The sequence below is a fragment of the Falco peregrinus genome, chromosome W, assembly GCF_023634155.1.
Source record: "Falco peregrinus isolate bFalPer1 chromosome W, bFalPer1.pri, whole genome shotgun sequence".
Lineage (NCBI taxonomy): Eukaryota > Metazoa > Chordata > Aves > Falconiformes > Falconidae > Falco > Falco peregrinus.
The window spans coordinates 8,515,853-8,539,441 of record NC_073743.1 but is presented as its reverse complement, the minus strand read 5'-3'; the positions used below and the strand labels follow the sequence as shown (position 1 = coordinate 8,539,441).

The 23,589-nt window shown below is 39.8% G+C and overlaps 1 long non-coding RNA gene across 1 annotated transcript in view; it reads left to right on the top strand.

Moving 5' to 3' along the window:
* LOC106112595 (uncharacterized) overlaps nucleotides 1-20,357 on the top strand; it is a 43,370-nt gene extending 23,013 nt beyond the window's left edge. The window contains exons 4-6 of the long non-coding RNA XR_008745141.1: nucleotides 15,366-15,913; nucleotides 19,428-19,523; nucleotides 20,117-20,357. This is a non-coding gene — a long non-coding RNA (uncharacterized LOC106112595). The remainder of the gene's footprint in view (nucleotides 1-15,365; nucleotides 15,914-19,427; nucleotides 19,524-20,116) is intronic.
* Nucleotides 20,358-23,589: the final 3,232 nt, after the last annotated feature.

The window sequence follows — 23,589 nt, the reverse complement described above, 5'->3', positions numbered from 1 at the left end:
CAGAGTGATCAATCAGTTTACAGTTCATGTTTCCCCCTCTTCCCTTATCTTTGTAAGCAGGGGTGAGCAGGAAGAAAAGGCAAAGAAATTAGAATAGATTGTTCAGCCATAAATACAAGGTTGCATTACAATAGAAACTAGAAACAAATGTCTTGTCATATATTTTGAAAGTATAACCCAAAGTATTGCAATACATAAAACCCCAACTTAGCTTAAAAAAATAAAGATCAAGAATTGTTACATTTAATCATAAGCAATATGTCTAGTAACTATAAGCATACTCATGCATTAGAAGGAGATAGCCAGTTTTATCTGCATACCCTTCAAGAGTACAGTGTTAAAACTATTACACATCATTATTTTTGTTCACCATCTTCTGCTGCACTAGCAGCAGACAGTACTAGTATCATCAGGAGATTTCCATATCATTATCCATACTTTTACTACACTCATTACCAAAACACTTCAGAGAAACAGGGAAGACTGAAAGCTGCAGGCAGCTATTCCTTTTTCCAAAGAGGAGCAGGAATTCTGTCCACTCCATTTTAAACTACAGGAGACCATTTGAAGAGTTTGAAAAAATAGTTAAGTTAATTTACTTTTTATAAAGACTTTTGCTGAAGCTTTCATGTTAGGATTAATCATGAGCAAACCATTCTGAATTCTTAGGGACAAATAGAGAATACCTCTACAAAATCCAGTCGCTATATGTTGGTTTCTTCACTTGTTTAGAATATGATTGTCACCACAAAAAACATAATATACATGATTTGGGCCCAGTCACCTAATGATTATGCATACTGTGCTCAAGCCACACTGATCACATTTGAAGAATGGAAAAATAGGACATAGCTGTTACTCCAAAAAAATGTGCAAAGTTTAAAGTCTAACTTAAGTTACTTTAAAGGTGAATTTCTTTAACTCTTCCCTTCCCCCAAAAATAGACAACAATGACTCAAAAAACTGAATTTAAGTTAATAATTTGTCCAAAGTATCAAGGAATTCCAAGGAAGTTTTGTTTAGCCTACAAAGCATTCTTCAACAGTATTTAGATATTCTATCAAGAGCTACTTACCATCTGTATTTCAGCCTAAATTGAGTGTCCAGGAACACATGCCTTCCAGGGTTCCAGGTACAAGTCATAGGATATGCAAGTTTTGACACCTGATGCACAATGCAACTTAAGTTCTTGGGCTTCTCTGGGGGCACTGTACAGAAAAAGTTAGCAATAATTAACCTATATACACCTTTCAATCCAGTAATAATCATGCTAAGTGTCCCATTAGAGTGATTTCAGTGAACATCAGAAGTATTTAGTCATACAAATTTCTAAACAAGGGGGTAAGAAGTACTAGAGACCATCCAGCAATAGAAGTCACAAAGCTTAAACAGCTGCTCTAAGAAACAGTAGGCAGTATAAGGAACAAGCACCTGACAGTAAAAAACCACACAGAAGATTTCTCATTGAGGCAGAAAGAGATATCAACTTTCTCATCTAAATCTATTTTAATTCACACAGGAAAAAAATGCTAGCAAGCAGTATAGCTGCATTGGCATATACTGGCTTTGCCAATAACCTGAGCTCTAACCCCCCACCCCCCAGCTAAGGAAGAGGGGTGCTTTACTTACAAACACCTACAGGAAAGATAAAGGATCTTTATCAGTGTACTTTAGTAGCACATAAGAACATTTTTCAGAGCACAGCTGAATTATTATTATTTTTTTTCTTCTTGAATTCAAGTCATAGCATACAAAGATAACACTACTTTTATTTCTAGCTTTTTAGGAAATTGCTATTTACAAGAGTGTAGTGTACTTGAATTTTATTTCTTTTCAAGCAGAAAATGCTATTTTAAATAGAACTAACTATAAGCATGTTCATAAGGTTTGTTACTGAATAGCTGTATTACCAAAGCTGATGTTCTCATTCTCTACAGAATTTTTCTTAAATTGATGGAATGAAGACATAGTAGCTTTAATACAAATGCATATCAAGATTCATATGTGAATTACAACTGCAGAATATTATCTGTACTGTCATTCATTTTATCATCTTAGGATATTGTATCTGTCCTCACCTTTCCTTGTATTTTGTCTGTCCCATCTTTTCTAGTAATAAGTTTACTCCCCAGAAATTGAAGAAATTGTTTTTTCTGTGAAAGCATTTTTAACTCATGCTAAAACCACATTAAATTATGAACTCAAGACTGCCTTTTGTATACAGACCATGTAACAATTGCAATACCTTTTTGACAACACTAGGAGGTAACATAATGCATCAGCCATTCACACTCAGGAATAAGACACATGAACACTTATCCATCATTTTATAAACTGTCCACCAACTAATTAAGCAGTAGTATATGAAGTTATTTCTATTTCTGAGGACCTTGGTCTTGTCTCAAAGTGCACTTGGTCAGAACTATGCAAGTGCTATTGTGCTTAAATAAGGAAGGTTTATAACTAAGTATTTTCTTCCACATAAGAGTAAAGCAATCCAAATAGTATGTTCCATCCTTAAGGCAGTTCAGGACTGATTTGGTTGTACAGATTGATTAAATATTTCTCAGTCCATTAATGAAGAAAGCATTAAGCAGGACACGACCTTATTGTATTTCCTTGAACACTGAAACAGCAGCAAGTAGTAAGAAGTTAATTTGTTTCCTAGGACCTATGCCAGTTAAATTCACACCATCTTTCTGAAATTTAAATCTTCCTGCTTCAACATTTTTCTATTTATGAAATCCTCTAGAGTATTTTTTTAAAAACCTTATTCTGTGCATATTTACCAGCTTTGATGGCATATGATTGGACAGTGGTTTTATACAGTTATGTAGGAGTTGATGAAATAGAAGTCTCTCATGTACACTTTCCATTGTTCACATTCTCTTGCCTGTTTCTCAGAAGCAATTTTCTTAGGATCAGAATAAAAGACAAGAAAAACAGTACTTACAGCCTAATGTAACTGTAATTCCATAAATGTTCTGCTCAATCTGTCCATCTGCTAAAATACTGCAGGTCAGAGGAGTAGCAAGTAAAGAAGTGTAATTAAATGTCACAATGGAAACCATTCTGTTTATTTCATGATACTGTTCTTTAGGTACCACTCTATTTTTAATTTTCTAGATAACCTGATTAGCATATATATTGCCAAAGTCAAAACAGCTCTCATTCAAAATGCATAATGCTGTGAAATTGGAACCAAGGGCCAATACAGGAGACTCTGGGATGATATGACCACATGACTGTACAAGTCCACCTGAAACTAAAAAAACCAAAAGAATGGCATCAAATTAAAAAAACCCAACAAACTACAGAGCATTCCATAATCAATATTGCTGATACAACAATACTGTAACATTAAAAATATTACAACATGTGTCTAAGCAGGAAATTAATTAGTTACTTGACAGTTATAAAACTGAAATGCATTGATGGACCACCAAGCATAGATTTAAGGGGCAAAACCAGTGTAGTGTTCCCTAGACTTTGCAAAAGTATTTTACCAAGCAAAAAAAGCTCAATTAATAAACAAGAGCCTTTAGAGAAGAGAGTCAAGGACTGAATGTTTAGTTTGTTTTGAAGGAGATGGGTAATATACTTGAGGCTACTCTTACAGTTAAGTAACTAATTTTCTGTTGAGAAAGTTAAGAAAAAAAATGGGATAAGCATGCACCTTTATTGTGACTAGTTTTAGAAGAGTTATGTGCAAACAGTTAAATAACTGAATCATTACAAAAGCTTCAATACATATACTATAGGAATATCTGCAAATTATAGTGAAAAAAATATATATATAGTGAACTGCACATTTGATGAGTACTCTTTTTACAAAGGAACTTCAATAGAATAAAACTGTCACTATTGCTACACAGACACATGAATAGAAAAGTGACAAGTTTTAAAGATGAAAGGTCAGCTGACTGAAATACTGCCTTGAATCAGCCACCATACTACTTATGGATAACTGGCTAGCTGAAAAAGTTCACATAGACATAGTCCAGCTGGCTGGACAAAAATGCACATCGCTCTCAGCTTATCTGAAGTAAAGCAAAAATACACTGTCTTTGGCTGTTCTTGTTACACAATAACAGGAAGATTTTGGTGGGAAAAGAATGTTGCAGGTGGGAACAGAAAACTACAGAAGAGAAACTAGGGGTGGGCTTGGTATTTAGGCAACTAACCAATAATGAGCTTAACTTTTGTAATATGTATGAGCTAATTATAAGAAGGCATAAAAGGTGACTGTAAGGCACAATAAACGAAGTCTGCTGATCACTCATATTGAGCGACTGTGTCTTCCCTCCGTCGCGACAAATGGCGCCCGAACAGGGACCCTAGAGAGGGCTGAACCTGCGAGCCACGGTTCGACGGAGATTCGGGTACCGGTGCTGAAAGCAGCGCAGGAGGCGGAAGGGCACAGTCCCCGCGCCCGGGAGCACCTACAGAGGGTCCCGCCGGCCACGCGTCGCCGAAGTCTCGCAAAGGCTGCAACAACGCTGACGAAGGTATGGAGAGACAAGCGACGTACGATTCGCTCATATGCTTTTTAGAAAAGCGGAGCATTCAGGACACAGATTGTAAAAAGGAATTACCCGGGTTATTAGCGTATGGGATAGCGTCCGTGACCCCCGCGGCAGCGGCGAGCGGCGGCGCGCGGCCCGGCAGGCCTCTTCCCGGCCGCGGTTTTTCTCCAAGGCCCCTCCCCCCCCCCCCCTCCGATCGGCGCCATGGCGATGCAAGCGGCCAAGCGAGCTAACATCTGGCTGCCCCCAGAGGTCAATCGGATCCTCTATATTCGGAACCTGCCGTATAAAATCACAGCGGAGGAAATGTATGATCTTTTTTGGAAATACTGACCTATTCGACAAATCAGAGTTGGAAACACTCCTGAAACAAGAGGAACAGCTTAAGCTTCTCAAGGAAAAATACGGAATTGATTACAAACCCACCAAAAAAAGTGCTTCAGATGTCCCCTACAAGAAATGGGTTTCTGCTTTGAACTAGCAAACATCTCTGAGCTTAAAGAGAAGCCTTTTTGCCTTGATGGAGATAATTTATTCTGTATTCTATATTTATGCTGTATTCTGAATGTGGAAATTGGTTGGGACTAGGAGGCTGGCTTAAAGGCATTTTGCAAACGGGATTATTATTTTTGATCATTATTGTAATAATAGTTTTTTGATCAAAACCAGCCAAAATTATTTGTAAGCATTAGGCATATCTGAAGAGAATGCCTTTATTTGAATCAGCAGTTAAGGTGTAGTTTAGTCTGAGGCTGTGGTTTTATCTGCTTCTGGTGAATTTTTGAAGTGATGAAATCAGAGATACAAGGTATACTAAGAGTTATGAGGGAATAAGGTAATAATCTAAGTAAGGGTGCTGTCTTTTATATCTACAAGTGCAATATGCTTTTATGTAGCAGAGAGAAACTTAAACAATACTGTTGCTTGAGCGAGATGTGCATGTGACAACTTGGGAAAAGGGATATCACAACTGGAGAGCAACAGTGTTTCTACGTCTGGCAGAGTGAAATCTTTCAAGACCTGAGTTTAGACAGTCTAAAATAAATTGTTAGTATTCAGAAAACCCATCTTAAGCCTCTTTTGCTTACATAGTGTTATGGAAGTCATAAAAGTCATAAAAGGTGACTGTAAGGTTCAATAAACGAAGTCTGCTGATCACTCATATTGAGTGACTGTGTCTTCCCTCCGTCGCGACACCATACTAAACGTCTTCAGGATGATCATTTGCTATACAATACAATTGGTCTGTGGCTCTAACCTGATCAGAGAGCCTACAACACTAGTTCACTGATAGCTTATTACTTTAGCAGCTGTTTAGTCTAAGACATGCTTTCATTTAGATCCTATTTAGTATTTGTGAAATTAAACTTCAGTCTGCTATAGTTACCAACTCCAGTGATATCGGTGGAACCAAAGCAATCTTCCACTGACCAGTCACTTCACTGTATCTGTACACAGACAAGTAATAAATGGAAGCAGAAGTTAGTATTAGTTTAACATTGCATTATTGTACTATAAGAGCACAGCCTAGGTCACTCTATCCTAATAGATCTCACTTTCTGCCCCCCACCCCCAGAAGTATCTAAAGAAAAAGCAAATATGTACTTCAATCATCTGATTAAAGTAGTTCTACAAGTCTCTTACATTTGAAGACAGAAGTCTTACCTTCAAGAGAACAAATATTCAAGAACAGATATAAGCCATAGGCCACCCTGTTCCATCCAGAAAACATGCTGCACAGAATTCCTAGAACAGAGAATTCCTCCCCCCCCCCCCCCCTCATTTAGTCTATACTCTTCACTTTAGGTCACTGTCAAATTCATATCTTATCTATGAAAGTTCTCAGGTATGCACGTTTACTTTCCTGAAAGAGTATCTTCCCTCTCTAGAGAAAGAATAGGGCATATTCTTTCCATTTTACTCACTGCTATAATAAAATCTAGTATCTATTTAAGACAACTGATATAGTTTAAAGCCTCTTTAGTTACAAATTTAAGAACTGCATCAGAGCTTAAGGCTTTACTGTCATATATGGAAACAAACTTCACTGGTACTTCTGTGGGAGGTTATCAGTTAAAATAGAGCACCTAACACTGTGACTCATGTTTTAAAGTAGAACCCTATGAATTTGATTATGATTACCATACTTACCTAGCTTTCAAAGGCACCGATATAAACACCTTACACAAGGTTCAGAACAACTCACCACAAAACTATTTACAAAAGTGATTTAAAGTAAATTTAAGTTATAAAGCACAACACTTCAATATCAAGAACTGTTGATTACTACAGAAAAAGCATTATCTAATTGAAAAACCTTTCAAGGGAGTATGTAATTCCTCAAATGTTGGATAGTTTAACATCTTATGTTCTTTAATTCTGTATTACAGCAGAGCTCATTGTTTTCCCTTCTGACAACTTTATAAAACAGTTTAGAGGAACTGAAGCATTCACAAGGCAGCTTCCACATCAGTTGCTTTGAAGCCAGTCTCATCTGGATTTCTCAACTTGCAGTTATAAAGCAGCTCTGAATTACTAAAAGCAAGCAACCATTCTCTAGACACTAGCCATATAAGCTCTATTATGTTTAGTTACATTTATGCATCTTTAAAGGAATAGGTAGGTTGACTTAGACAAATAGGACATCTAGTCCACAAACTTATTTCTACAAGCAGACCTCATTGTGTTCTTATAGCTAGAAACTAAACGCATAATTTTTAAGTTTACCAAGATTTGAGGTGAGATTTCCTGTAGCATCCCTGCTTCTTAAGTTTTATTTTCACTAATCTGACAAAGCTGCTATGGAAAACAAGATTTTCTGAGCATTACCCCTATAAAAGGCAACTCACTAAATTTAAAGGAACTCCACATTATTCTTTGGAAAGGAAAGTTTAAAAGCTGCATTTGCTGCTACCACAAAAGAAAGAAACTGTAGTTTATGACAGGAAATATGCCTTGGTTTTGATTGTATGTAGTTAGGCTGGTTTTGGCTGGGATAGTTTTAAATTTCTTCTTAGCAGCTAGTATAGGGCTGTTTTGGATTTGTGCTGGCAACAGTGCTGACAATACAGGGATGTTCTAGTTACTGCTGAGCAGTGCTTATACAGAGCTAAGGCCTCTTCCGCTTCTCACCCCACCTGACCAGTGAGCAAGTGGTTTTGTGATGCTTAGTTGCCAGCTGGGATTAAACTGTGACAGCAGTTGGGCCACCACATCAGTGAGCGGCAGAGAACAAAGGGATACAGCACAGCTTATATACACTTATAAAATCATTAGTCAATTGACGTGCGAAATTAAACTCTATAACTCAGGATAGGTTATAAAGCAGGTATGTTTAATTCACCGGCAGGCATCAGGGTGGATAATTCCAAAAGCACCTGCTGCCCGGACTTCTTTGTGCACATGTGATTTAAAGTATACATTCATACATATTCAATAGATGCCTGAGAATAGGTTGGGTTAGGATAATTAGTCTACCGAAGTCATTAACATAAGTTTCCTCCCATTTGCGCTTGCGCACTGTCTCCTGGTCTCCTGGTGGTGGTCATGGGGGAGGGGGGGGGGGTGTCGTTTAGGATGAAGGCTTAGTAGTCTCCCTCGCTCTGAACTTCTGAACTTTTCACCTTCACTCTTCCCACAGACTTGGTGGTGCCTTGAGTTTCTTCCAAACCATAAAACAGGACAGATCCAGTTTTCCTATCTCAAGGCACAGATGTTCGCATACCAGTGTCTTCTTATCAGCACACAGAGCATCCCAGGTCCACCTTATCAGTACAAAGGGCCTCAGGACTGAGCCTAATTTGCAAAGTCATACTGTGACTTTGCAAATGAGGCAAGGAACTCACACTGTGAAACTCCTTTTTGTACACACAATGAGAATTTTAATTATTCTAAGTTTTCCATATCCTATTAATCTAGTAATTTCTAATCTTTCTATCACAATATCCAAAGTTTTCAGAAGTTTTCTTTGGTCTTGTCAATTCTGTGAATCCATCATCTGACCCTGTCCCAGTTGATTCATCTATTTGGTTCCAGTGTCTGCCTCTGTTCCAAGGTCCTCCTCGGATCATGATCTTCTTTCTGCTAGCTTTAACTCACACAATCCTTCAAGCACACTTAGTCTTTGAACAAGCAATTCCTATTCATCTATATTAATTTTTCTAAAGACATCTGCGTTTCTGAGAGCACCTGTGTACACAAATTGATCATCTATTGTTTTTCTATTCTCCCACTGATTAACTTGACTGGGTTTTAAACCAGCCTTGGATTAGGGCTATACAAGGGCTGAGGCCTGGTTCTGCCATTTAGTAGCTTCAGCACTTTAAATTTCTTAATTCAAAATACATTTTCTTTAACACACTAGAAAGAATTTTGATAGCTGCTTTTTGGATTCAGAGGTGTGTAACTTCAATCTTGCAACTTCATTGATCAGCAGGGGAAAAAGTAAAATACATCAGACCAGACTAAAATCAGTTATGTGTTGAGTTGCAGTGTGATATTATTTTATTTTTTGACACTATGGTAACAACTGCTTGTTTCCTGTACTGTAGGTGACTGGGTTTTCCACCTAATCTTCCATTGCAGGTGATGGAGCATGAGTTTCAGTTCTCCTGCCTTTCAGAAGCTGAGTACAGGGGAATAGTACTATAAACTAGATAATTTCTTTGCTCCCTTGAAAGGGATACTAAACATTCCAAAGTGCAAAATAGCTGAGACTTGGACTTGTTTCCAATGTGTAAATCAGTCTGCTCAGGACAGATAAAATGTGTTCAAAGTCTGGAAAACAGCTGAATATAGAAACGGCATTTATTTAAAAAGATTAATCTTATTTTGAATTCATATGAAAAACATTTTACTTTAAAGAAAAGTTGTGATAACTCCATATTATTCCTTACTTATAAGTTGACTATTGCTTTTTAAGTCTTGGCTTTTATGTTCCTTCAGGTGATTTACAGTATATTTTTATTAACCTGGGCCATACGATTTGTTTAACCTGAAATAAGTAGTTACCAAAAAGAAAACCAATAACTTTAAAATGATGCAGTACTTAGCTGACATTGCTGCTGTTCTAATGTGGCACTGATTGTCATACCAAATACTTTTTCCAAGAGAAACATATTGAACATTCTTTAAAAAAAAAAAAACCAAAACTTTTTTTGCCTTTTGTATCTGTTTCCTCTTTTTTTTCAGTGTGGAAGCTGCATTTGCTGCTGTTCAGCTGCTTTTAGCAATTAGCAGGAAAGTGGAGCTGCTTCTTGCCACCTAGCTTGTAGCTGGCATCAGGGTTCTTGGGAGCTTCAGATCCTTCTGCAATTCAAATAGCTTTAAAGAATTACATAATTATTACTAATTATGTAATTAATAATTTAGATCTATACCTAATAGAGCACAACAAGCTTTAGTTAGCAAGCAGGTTTTTTGATAAATGTCAGAGCAAGTGAAGACACTGAAATAGTTTCTTATGTGCTGGTTTTATTCAGTGCCTGAAGACCTAAACAAAAAGAGAATACTCTTCTGAGTTTAGCTGTATTTGCTATGTGACTTCATTTGAAATTTGTGAAACCAGTTGGGATTTTAAAATGCAGAAAGGCAGGGGTGGGTAAAAACTTAGTTTTCAGATATTGGAATACATTACATTCCTAATAAGCAAAAATAGATTGGTTTAGTTATTACCATATACTTGTAATGAACATGTAAAGATGTATTGCACTTAAAACCGTATTATAGTTTTCATACTTAGCCCAGTAAGAGTATTTGAATGTAACAAAAATGGCTTTTTGATTCTCAGTTCCATTTAAATAGTCTGATGATAAATGTCTTGCTAGTAAAACATTATATAAATGCTTATAACCTAATTGCCAAATCTTCTAATCAGCAATATTTCTAGTATAAAAATCTTTGTATAGCAAATTTTGGTGGCCTTCAAGTAATAAACTCACAGGTATAGATACAAATCAAGATTCTGCTGAGTGATTGATGGCTATTATTTTAGTCTTAACTGAAGCACCTATGTTGGTGAATCATACAAAGACTGCTGTTAAGGCTTGAGATTGGCCATCATGCAGCTGTTGGTTTCTAATTCTTGTGAATAGATACTTTATTTACATTATACTGTTTATCTTTATCTGTAGAAACAGATGGCTTGGATGTGCTGATGCTTAAGGAATGGGATTATAGCTTGGTATTGATATATCAGTACTTAAATATCTTGTCTAGTCTTATTGACCTATATGAAGTATGCCTTGCATCTTTCTTTCATTATTAAAAAATAAACTGCTGTTGTGGTTTAACCCCAGCTTGCAACAAAGCACCACAAAACCACTCACTCCCCCCACAGCGGGATGGGGGAGAGAATTGGAAGGGTAAAAGTGAGAAAACTTGTGGGTTGAGATAAAGACAGTTAAAACACAAAATTCCTTCACCACTTCCCATGGGCAGGCAGGTGTTCAGCCATCTCCAGGAAAGCAGGGCCCCATCATGCGTAACAGGTACTTGGGAAGACAAAATGCCATCACTCTGAACATCCTCCCCTTCCCTCTTCCTCCAGCTTTATATGCGCTGAGCATGACATCATATGGTATGGAATATCCCTTTGGTTAGTTTGGGTCAGCTGTCCTGGCTGTGTCCCTTCCCAACTTCTTGTGCCCTTCCAAGCCTACTTACTGGTGGGGTGGCGTGAGAAGAAGAGGCCTTAGCTCTGTATAAGCACTGCTCAGCAGTAACTAGAACATCCCTGTATTGTCAGCACTGTTGCCAGCACAAATCCAAAACATAGCCCCATACTAGCTACTAAAAAAAAATTTAAAACTATCCTAGCACACCTGCATATAAGCTATATCAGAAGTTTAAGACATAAGGTCATTATTCAGAAGAAGTGCTGCTAAACACCAATTTTTCACCATTGACTACTTTGAGTTCAGACTAAGTTGCAAGTCTGGACAGCAAAAAACTCAGAAGTTTTAGCAATTACACAGGACAGCCCAAAGTCTTCTGTTTTACAAACTGGTACAGTCTATTAAGAACCTAAGGTGAAAGTTCCACATGATGCTGAACTAACACTGAAGAAGCTAGTCAGTTCAGAATTTTATTTAAAAAAAAAAAAAAAAAGCCAAATAAACATTTTCTCTACTATGTAGTTGTTGTGGACCACAAAGTGAAACAGTTCTTCCTTGCCAAGTCTAGTTCATTACAACATTAAGCGAAGAGGAAAGGGAGATAGAGAAAGAAAATGTTAGAAGTTTGTCAGGTTACTTTCATAGTCAAGTCTGCTAAAGTGGCAAGGGAATCAAAGTTTATCAAAATATTACACAGTAAAAGCAACATGTTGAATTTAGAACCACTGCTGATGACAGTCCTTAAGATAACATGTTCTGTGAGTTAAAGAGGAAAATCCCTGTTAAAATGCTGAGATTGCTTCAGTGAAGACAGACATGAGAAACTCACACACCATGAGATCACCCCATTTAATACCCAAGTCATATGGGGCTTTATTACTCTTCACATCCAGCTACCATTTTGAAACGTAAGCACTAAGCCTTTATGCCCAAATCTTAAACTGATTCTTCAGGCAGTGTCCTATGAAAACCTAATAACTCCCCTGAAGTCAAACTCTATATGCACAAAGTAACAGCAGCATTGTTTTATGACTAGCCTGTGAATAAGTTTTTGAAAAAACATCAGCAATCATGAAAAATGGAAATCATTCTGAGTGAAGAGAACTCTTAAAAATTATTTTAATCAAAAAAGATTCATAAATCATGAAAACAGCCCCAAAATGAATACACGTATGTGTCATATGAGGAGTTACCAGCTCTCTAGTTCAGGGAGGTGAGAGTTACTGTTCAAGTGACCTACAAATGAGTAGGTGATAACTCATCACGACACATACCTATATTCATTTTAGGGTTGTTTTCACGATGACAATTTCAGACTATAGCCAAAATAACATTGTGTTGCCAGACAGATCACACCACAACCACCACAGAAAGGTGTTAAGGCTATTCAGGCTCACCACATCAATCATAGAAGGTTGTTGGTGAATAGATTTCCAGAAACTCCTCAAAAAAATTAAGATCCAAGTTTACAGCAGTAATCTCTCACCAAGAAGCCACATAGCACAGGCAGACAGAACAAGGAAACAGTAAATAAGAGCAATACTGCACGTAGCAGATACTGTTTGAGGTTTTGCAGGAGCGGTCTGGAAACTAGGACCATGCGTGGCAATCAGTTAGCTGAGGGGAATGTGCTGGAGCTTGTCTAGACAACAATTAACATGATGAGACATGTTTACAGAGCACAGGGGAGTGGGAGAGGGATGGCGCCATCCTTGGCGCCAAGGAAAGGTAACACCTTGCTGTTAATTGCTGGTAGTTAACCACCAATCAGGGATTGCCTAGTATGCAAGGCTTAGCTTCAAGAACCAATTAGTTTAAAACGCGCAGCTTCTGAAAGTGTATAAAACCTCGTGCTTCTGTACAATAAATTGACATTTGCTTGCATCAAGCTGCGTCCCGTCTCTTCATTTGCCGCAAATTGGTGACCCCGACGTGATGCGTTTAAGGATCTAACGTGAAGGGCTTTCGAAGCGCCTATCTGAGCGACATGCAGCGAATCCCACAGAACTTTGAATGATCTGCTGAAAGGAAGCAGGAGCCGGCCAGAAATCCCTCCGGAGTTGAGAGGTGAGCTGTGGGAAATCCGTAATGGGGAATCAGGCTTCGTCCCCAGAAAGAGACGTATATGGACTCATAAAGGGTCTTCTAGTCCGATCAGGGAGTCCGTGCCTCAGTCTCCTCAAATGGTGACCCCTATGGTGGTGTTCCGAAGCCTTGGAAGAATAAGGACGGAAAAAAGACAGCTCGTGGAAGAGGGCTGCGTTCCGGAGGAGACGGCTTGGCTGAACGATCGTCTTGCTGTCTGGACCAGGCGGACAACCTAAACCCCGAGGATAACACCTGTATTCATCGAGACAGGTGAGCAGCCAAGAAACTTTAGAGACTTTGAAAGAATGAAAGTGTGTACATACAGCAGCCAAATGTATGATGCTGCCGCGGAGGGGAACTCCGTGTCGGGAATGCATTTAACACCTTGGTGGCAAATTCTGACTACTCTTTGCCAAGTGTGGACTAATTCTACTAACGGTGCTAAACCAGAGGAAGCTGTAAATTCCACCGACAGCGCGACTCTTCTCAAGACACCGTCAGCGATGGCGATTCTGTCCACACCTCCTCTGCCCCCAAAGCTTCTGTCACTGATTGCAGCAACCCTCACAACACAGGAGCAAGCACGGGAACAGGACAACTCGGACAATGATTCCATTGACACTGATAAACCTTTTGATCCAGGTCCTATAGATCTGGAAAAGGAGCTAGACCTTTCCCCCACCCCCTCGTCTCTCCGGATGCATTGATTGTATTTTTGGGGCGGGTGAAAGGGAGCCTGAGGGATTGGTGGCAGGAATGCAAGTGGGAAACACTTAAGTGAGGGGTTTTGGGAGTCGCTAGGGCATGTTCGGTATTTTGTCAGACAAATCAACCTGCAGAGTGGCAGCCTGTGCAATACGAGGCTGGTAAAGAGTTAAGCAAAGCAGTGCGGGAAGGGAGGATTCATAATACATTTGCTATGTCCCTTCTTGAAGTGATGGCAGAGCCTTATACACTCACACGGCATGATTGGAAGTTATTGCTTTGTATGGTACTAACTGATACAGTATATGATGTGGTTATTTGATTTTTGTGAGCTATGTGTAGTGGCCTTGACTGAAAACCTTAATCGGGGAATTGCTGTTAACTGTGAGCAGTTAGCTGGAGCAATTAACTGCCGATTCTGTGACTCAGGCAAGGTATGCCAGGGACAACTGTTTGCAAATGAATGAGATGGCTATTAAGGCAGTGTCTTGCCACAGTGTTGCAGGGTCCTAGAGAGTCACTAACTTTAATACTAACTTTATTGATTGGCTTCAGAATATTTTGCAACAGGTCGAACATCAGGAAGCTCAAGGGTTGCTTTTAAAACAACTAGCTGTGATAATGTCAATGAAAATTGTAAATGGGCAACTTTCACAATCGCAACCCCAACATGTGTCAAATGATTGTAACGCAGAACTCACAGCAGACTGTAATTCTCAGGCTGAGTTCTGGAATGCAGCATAACACATTTTTGCTTCTCTAATCTCTTCTGTAAGAATAGTACACGCTCTTAACTTGCTTAGTGAATTAGGCTGCTAGCTTGCTAAAGAAAGTAATACTACAAATGCTATTTTTTTTCTGGCTTATTAACAGATGTTGATTCTGTCCATCATATGTTGCTACAGAACCGAGTTGCTATTGATTTTTATTATTAGCACAGGGACACAAGTGTGAAGACTTTGATAGGATGTGTTACGTGAATCTGAGTGACCACTGTGAATTAATTTACAAAAGTATACAAAACTCAAAAGCCTTAAAACAAAGATCTGCAACAGAGCCAGGGGCGGGATGCCTTTGGTCTCTTCTCACGGCTGGAAAACTTTGGGCCATGACTCAAAAGTATTACAGGATTTATTATAATTATCACCTTAACCACCTTATTGATGTTTGCCTTATGTCTCCCGTGCCTTTTTTTTCCTGTATTCAGTGTTTAGTTGATTGTAACATAAATCAGGTCATGGTGTAAGAAACTATGGACTAGGGTATTGTTTATTAAGATTTATGTTAAGCCCAATGTAAAGGTTAGGCAACAAAAGATATGAAATCGCTTATGCAAACAGCCACCAGACACCGCTTGTGTAAGATAGGATAACCGCAATTGCTTACACAAACTAAACCAGATACCGCTTGTGCAAGATAAGATAACCGTCAGATGTCCAGGAACCGACAGAAAAAGGACAAACTACCCCATATAAGGACATATGAGTGAGGGGTCAACTATGGGACAAAGGAGGAAGACTTCTTACTTCGGCCTCAACGACCACCAGGAGGCAGAAAACGACCCCCTAACAACAACTGAAGCATGCGCAGAGTACCTCCACTACTTCATGAACACGGAAGTAAAGATGTATAAAAAGGGACTGTTTGAACTGCTCAGTACGGCAGTTGGTGGAGCGCAGACTCCCCTGCCGTCCAGCGCTGTTTTTGCTCATATTCTACTTGCTATAATTAATAAAATTTTAATTGGATTATGATCCGTTGTGGTCTCAATTTATAACAATTTTCTGGTGCCGTGACTCGGATAAGGAAGGGTGGGCTTTGGTCCTCCGGGGAGGCGCCCCGTGACATTTCGCGGCCCCGCGACCAACAGCTTACTCCAACCTTACCGACGAACCTAAATTCTAGGATATTGAGCAAAAAAGGACCGGTAAAATCCCATAAAATTCTGTGCACGGGAGTCCGGACGAAGACGCAGGACGCGTAAGTATATTGCGAATTTGTTCGCGGGTTTGCCGTTCGGGCGGGATTGGGTTTCCTGGAATATAACGAGTGAGAGGTTCGATATACTGAACCAAGCGAGTGTGGACTCTTAAGTACTGCGTCTCCCATCTCCCGCGAGGGACTGGGCCAGGAACAAGGGGAGCAAGTGAGTGTATGTTTGTGGATATTCCAGAAGATGGGGGCGAAGGGCAGCAAGCCTTCGACTCCCATGGGAAGGGTACCCACTGTACCTAAGAATACCCCTCTGGCATATATCTTAGACAATTGGAGATATTTCCCTGGAACCCTAGGGAAAGATAAGCAGAAGATGATAGAATATTGTACTAAGATATGGGGAGGGAAGAAGATTTCTAAAAATGTCTTTTGGCCAGTCTATGGGTCAGAAGAAGATTGGGTAAGACAGCAATTAAACCTCTGGGTTAATAATAAAAAAAACCCCTTAACCCGGAGGAGAGTCAATATGCGGAAGTGTGGCTAGAAAGACCGGGAGCTAGACTTTACCCGCTGAATGAAATAAAAATTAAACAAAGAAAAAAGCAGGAAGAGTTAGACGAAACCCTTCTAACCCCCCCTCCTTACATTCCTCCTCCTGCTCCCGCAGCCCCTCCAGAGGTCCCCAGAGCGTCCACTCCCCCACCAGAGTCGGAACAAGGGTCTCCCCCTCCTCCTAGACGCGTAACTAGAAGTCAAAAAGGGGCAGCTCAGATATACCCCCTAAGGGAAATACCCATGGGGGGACCTCGACCTGTGATCGGATATATTTCCGTACCCCTAAACTTGGCTGACCTACGAGATTTTAAAAGAATCGAGATGGGAAACTTAATTGAGGACCCACTCGGAGTGGCAGAAAGATTAAATCAATTTTTGGGACCAAACCTTTATACTTGGGATGAGATGTAATCTATCCTTGGTCAATCATTTACTACCGAGGAAAGAGATATGATTAGACGAGCAGGAATGAGACTGTGGGATGCTCAACATGCCCAGGGACCTCAAGCAGATATTAAATGGCCACTTCAAAAACCTAATTGGGATAATCAGGATCCAGTGCATAGAACTCATATGCAGGACCTGAGAACTATAGTAATTCAGGGGATTAGGGAAGCAGTACCCCGTGGCCAGAATATCAATAAAGCATTTAATGAAATGCAAAAGAAAGATGAAAGCCCTACTGAGTGGCTGGAACGACTGAGGAAAGCCCTTCAGCTGTACTCTGGGGTAAATCCAGACGACCCTTTAAGGCAAGCGCTCCTCAAAACTCAGTTTGTGGCAAAATCATGGGAAGATATCAGAAAGAAGATTGAAAAGTTAGAAGACTGGCAGAATAGAGGGTTGGATGAATTATTGAGGGAAGCTCAGAAAGTCTACGTAAGGCGGGAAGAAGAGAGCAGCAAGCGACAAGTAAAAATGATGGTAGCAGCGGTCAGAGAGAATCACAAAGGGCGGACTGGTGAACACAGATCTGCTGAAAAGAAACAAGGGAACGTAGTAGTAAAGAAGGAACAGGGATGTTGTTTTTACTGTGGAAAGAAGGGACATATAAAGAAGAATTGCAGAGAAAGGATCAGGGATGAGGAAATATTGAAAACGGAATAGGAGAGTCAGGGGCTCTATATCTTAGGGGACCGGAGTCATCATGAGCCCTTGATAAAATTAAAAATAGGTCCCCATAAACAAGGGTTCACCTTTTTAGTAGACACTGGAGCTGAGAAATCGACTATTAAGCAAATACCTGAGGGATGTAAAGCTTCCCCTGAAAAAAGTACAAGTAATTGGGGCAAAAGGAGAACCCTTTAAAGTAAGCAAAATCAAAAATGTGGTATTCGAAACTGAAAATAAATTTGGAATGGGTGAACTCTTGCTCGTCCCTGAAGCAGAATTTAATCTGTTAGGACGAGATTTAATTGTTGAATTGCAATTAGAAATTAAAGTAAAAAATCAAGAACTAACGGTGTCTGCTTATCCTTTGACCGTGGATGATCAAAAACAAATTAACCCCGATGTCTGGTACTCTCCAGACACAATTAGTAGACTGGAAATCCCACCGATTAAAATCCAAATTTCCGAACCCCACATACCTGTGAGGGTAAGGCAATATCCCATATCCCTAGAAGGACGGAGAGGATTAAAACCAGAAATTGATCAATTGTTAGCACAAGGAATCTTAGAGCCTTGTATGTCACCCTTTAACACCCCCATTCTGCCTGTAAAGAAACCAAATGGGAAATATCGGCTCGTACATGATTTAAGGGAAATAAACAAAAGAACTATCACCCGGTTCCCTGTAGTAGCAAATCCATACACACTGCTAAGCAAGCTAGGACCCCATAACTCCTGGTATAGTGTGGCTGATTTAAAGGATGCCTTTTGGGCCTGTCCACTGGCAGAAGAATACCGTGATTATTTTCCTTTGAATGGGAAGACATAGAGACAGGCCGTAGACAGCAATTGAGATGGACCGTGCTCCCCCAAGGGTTCACTGAGTCCCCTAATCTGTTTGGACAGGCCCTGGAAGAGCTCTTAAAAGAATACCAAGTACAAACAGGAAACGTACTGTTACAGTATGTAGATGATCTGCTCATAGCAGGGAATAATAAGGAGGATGTAAGAAAAGAAAGCATTCGACTCCTAAACTTTCTTGCACAAAAGGGACTACGGGTATCACAAGAAAAGTTACAATTTGTGGAGGAAAAAGTGAAATATTTGGGGCATTATTTGTTTAACGGCAAGAAGATATTGGATCCAGAGCGCATTAAAGGAATTCTGGAATTACCTATGCCTGTCACTAAGAGGCAAATTCGGCAGGCATTAGGGCTATTTGGGTATTGTAGGCAATGGATAGAGAACTACAGCTTTAAAGTTAAATTCTTATATGAACAACTGTCTAAAGACAAAATACCCAAGTGGACCCCTCAGGATCAAGAGCAGTTTGCCAGTCTCAAAAGGGAGCTAAGTCAAGCACCGGTTTTAAGCCTCCCAGATTTAAAGCGGCCATTCCATTTATTCGTTAACATACATGAAGGAACAGCATTCGGAGTATTAACTCAGGAATGGGCCGGACAAAAGAAACCGGTGGCATACTTATCAAAGCTGTTGGACCCTGTGAGCAGGGGTTGGCCGAGTTGTTTACAAATCATTGTTGCTGCTGCCCTATTACTTGAAGAAACGAATCGTATTACCTTTAATGGAGAAGTTGTCTTATATGCGCCTCATAATATAAGGGGGGTGCTTCAACAAAAAGCAGAAAAATGGCTTACAGATAGCTGACTACTAAAGTATGAGGGAATACTCATAGAATCTCCAAAACTATCCCTAAGGACTATCGGAGCGGTTAACCCTGCAGAATTTCTATACCCAGGGGAAAGTACTGAGTTAGTACATGATTGTCTTCAAACGATTGAACAACAAACACGAATTCGACCAGACCTAGAAGAAGAGGAATTACAACATGGAGAAATATTTTTCATAGATGGGTCATCTCGAATAGTGGAAGAAACAGCTGTCCGGACTGCTGAGCGTGGATGGACTCATGCCAGTCGCATTAAAGGCCCAGTGACGAGACCCCACTGGAAAGTAATCAGTACTCCAGGTGACACCAAGATAACCCTGAAAAGATAACGTAATGATAGAGACTTTATTTGATTATTTTGCCGCATTGCCTTTTGGTATAAAGTGTGTATTGCTGTTTATATTTGCTATAATTATTTCTTTTTTATCTATTATATATGGAAGCGTACAAAGTGTGTTGAAGGAAATTGCTAAACTTATGCAACCACACAATATTAAGTATAGAAGATATGCTGATGTAAATAATATACGTACTCTAGATATACGAATTAGGTGTAATAATTTGAACTGCAATTGTTATCCATTTGCTTGTTTCAGGTGTAAGGTATGCCAGGATAAATGGTGGACACACTGTGAATGTAGATACCCTCCAATAGGAGTTTGCACACAGTGTTGGAAAAATCCAAAGAACTCTCACTGAGTGGAAATTAAAACAATTAGAGTCTAAACAAGAAATTATTCGAGAATCCCATGAGTGGTGGGAAATTTTTGCCAAAGGAATAAACCCTCAATATTATTGTTACCACTCCAACGAACCAGTCCCCTTTATAGCTGAAATCTTGGCTATAAAGTGCAGAAGGGAAGTACTAACCGTGTTTTGCTTTGCCCCATTAGTTAAAGCTGCAAAGTGGGAAGCCTATGTAAACAGGCAGAAAGCCCGAAACAGCTGTTCTCCTGAAGAATCCCCTTGCTGCCGAGAAGATGGTACACCCCGTGGCTCGAAGCAACCGAGTCGACGGGCAAGGCAGAGGAGGAACAAACTGTGGAGAAAAGAACCAGAACAATGGGACACAAAAGCAACAATGGCCGAACTTCCCCAGGACTGGTAAAAATATACTTAAATTGGCAAAATTGACAGACACCCTTTTTCCTGTTATGCCGTTAGTTCTGTTATTGATAATAACCCAAGCAGATGGAAACCCTCATGAGCCAATGAGCTGGAAATTATTGCAATTAGATACAAGCTAAGTCGTTGGTGAATTTCAAGGACCTGGCAGCCCAACATTCAACGTAACTCCATGTCAACTAATCGGGCAATTCACTCCTGTATGCAAAAGACAAGGATGGCAAGGTAATAAAAGTTCAACTTATTTTTGTCCTGCCTCTAATCCAGGGAAAGAATACTGTAATTACCCTGGACATTATTATTGCGCATACTGGGGATGTGAAACAATGGCTCTAGAATGGGGAATTAATAATGATAAATATTTGAAAATTAGTTGGGGACCCCAAGGCTGTAACCCACCTTCATATACTCACAGTGGACATATATTAGGGGGACAATACTCGTCAAACTGTCAATATCTGGAAATAAATATATCAAGTCCTACAGATGATAGTTGGTTAGTAGGAAAGATGTGGGGAGTTAGAATCAGAGAACCAGGGCCAGACCGAGGGGGTTTTATTAAAGTAATAAAGGAAAAGCTTCCACATGATCCCTTACCAGTAGGACCAAACCTGGTCCTGAATCCACCCACTTCCTCTGAAAAAAAGGTTGCCCCCGTAATTGTTGTAACCCCTTCTCCAGACTCCCTTTCGGAAACAACTAATGACACTGTGACTGAATTTTCTTTATCCAGGGATCTAGAGTTGTCAGAATCCAAAAACCCCTTGTGGAATCTAATGCAAGCCTCTTATCATGCCCTTAATGAAAGCAAACCAAATTTAATTGATGAATGGTGGTTATGTTATAATGTTAAACCACCATATTTTGAGGCAATTGGAAAACCAGGTAGGATTCAATGGTCTAATGGTTCAAACCCACGAGAATGCCCATGGGATGACCAGAGGAACCATACGCAAGGAATTACTATTCAATTAGTAACAGGTCAAGGAAAATGTATAGGTACAGTGCCCGAAAAGTATCAGCCTTTGTGCAACCGAACAGTCACTAACACCAATATAGAGAAACACAAGAATCAAAATGACAAATGGGCTATCCCGACACCAGGAGCTAAATGGGTTTGTTCAGACTTCGGAGTAACGCCTTGCCTATCCCTAAACGTGTTTAATCAATCTCAGTTTTGCGTACAGGCGATTATTGTTCCTCGTCTGATCTATCACACCTCCGAGGAGGTGTTACGCCACTTTGAAGGAGACCTGAGTAGACAAAAACGAGAGCCAATTACAGTGGTAACCCTAGCTACACTGCTGATAGCGGGCGGAGTTGGAGCAGGTACAGGCATAGCCTCCCTAGTAAAAGGTCAGGAATTACAAAGTTTGCAGATGGCTGTAGATGAGGATTTAGCGAAAATAGAACAATCTATCCAAAATTTAGCCACTTCAGTAAAGTCTTTATCAGAAGTAGTGCTGCAAAATAGAAGAGGATTAGATCTATTGTTCTTAAAGGAAGGAGGGTTATGTGTAGCTCTCAATGAAGAATGTTGTTCTTTTGCTGACCATACGGGAGTAGTCCAGGACACCATGTCTGAACTCCGGAAAAGGTTAGATCAACGTAAGAAGGATCGTGAGACGGGCAGGTCATGGTATGAAAACTGGTTTAATGTTTCACCTTGGCTAACCACTTTGTTGTCTGCTTTAGCAGGACCGCTTATCATGTTGATTTTGGGACTTATATTTGGGCCTTGTATATTACGCTATATTTTACACTTTATTAAAGAACAGTTTGACATAGCTAAACTGCTTATTTTAACTACGAGGTCTGGGGCAAAATATAAGAGTGTATCTATTAATGAGGATGAAGATTGTTGTGAATGTGTTATGCCACGTGAGAACTATGCCTATTGTAATTGTGAGGTATTACCTTGTGAGTGTTATGATAAATGTGGGGATTGTGGAAAAAGGTTTGCTTGCAGTGCCGAGAATGAAAGTAGTGTTTAATAAACAATAAAAGGATAAAAAAAAAGAAAAAGGGGGGATTGTAAGAAACTATGGACTAGGGTATTGTTTATTAAGATTTATGTTAAGCCCAATGTAAAGGTTAGGCAACAAAAGATATGAAATCGCTTATGCAAACAGCCACCAGACACCGCTTGTGTAAGATAGGATAACCGCAATCGCTTACACAAACTAAACCAGATACCGCTTGTGCAAGATAAGATAACCATCAGATGTCCAGGAACCGACAGAAACAGGACAAACAACCCCATATAAGGACATATGAGTGAGGGGTCAACTATGGGACAAAGGAGGAAGACTTCTTACTTCGGCCTCAACGACCACCAGGAGGCAGAAAACGACCCCCTAACAACAACTGAAGCATGCGCAGAGTACCTCCACTACCTCATGAACACGGAAGTAAAGATGTATAAAAAGGGACTGTTTGAACTGCTCAGTATGGCAGTTGGTGGAGCGCAGACTCCCCTGCCGTCCAGCGCTGTTTTTGCTCATATTCTACTTGCTATAATTAATAAAATTTTAATTGGATTATGATCCGTTGTGGTCTCAATTTATAACAAAGGTCACCCAGCTACACACAACCTTTGCCTTGTCGCAATTAACAAGCAAAAAAGAGGAGGACAGAGAATGTCTGAAGAGAGATGTAGGAGAGGAAGCTGGAGAATATTTGACCTAACAAGAGGTGATAGAACAGCTGGGTATTGTGAAGGAGACTAGGAAAGATAAACACTGTTATCTAGTGTTTAATAGGTGTCTGCATACTTGTAGAGATATATAGTTATGTAACTACATGAACGATTTCTGCCCTGAGCCTGGTGGAGCATACAGCTGCAGTTTGTGTCCGGTCTCAGATGTAAATAGGGGCTTCTCTGTTATGGTAAAAGTGTTTCTCTTTGCATAAAAAAGAGAGGGAATGAAGGGAATGACCCCAGAGGTATGTTCAGAGAAGGCATGCGATGTTTCAAACTTTTTGACTGAACCAGTTCTTGTTTGGTGTGCCCTTCCATCTATGTATAATGTTAATCTAAAAGAAGCTGATATTGTTTACACTTTGAATGTCGATAATTGTCTTTCTGTAGATGCTAATGTAGTAGGAGGCTATGATGGGAACGTGTCGCAGCGGTTCTTCTCTTATCCAGAGTAACAGCAGGGAAAGCATTAAAGAGTTAAATCACCTTGTTTGTTAGGCAGTTAAGAATGTGAGTCAAAATTGCCACTACTTTTCGTTG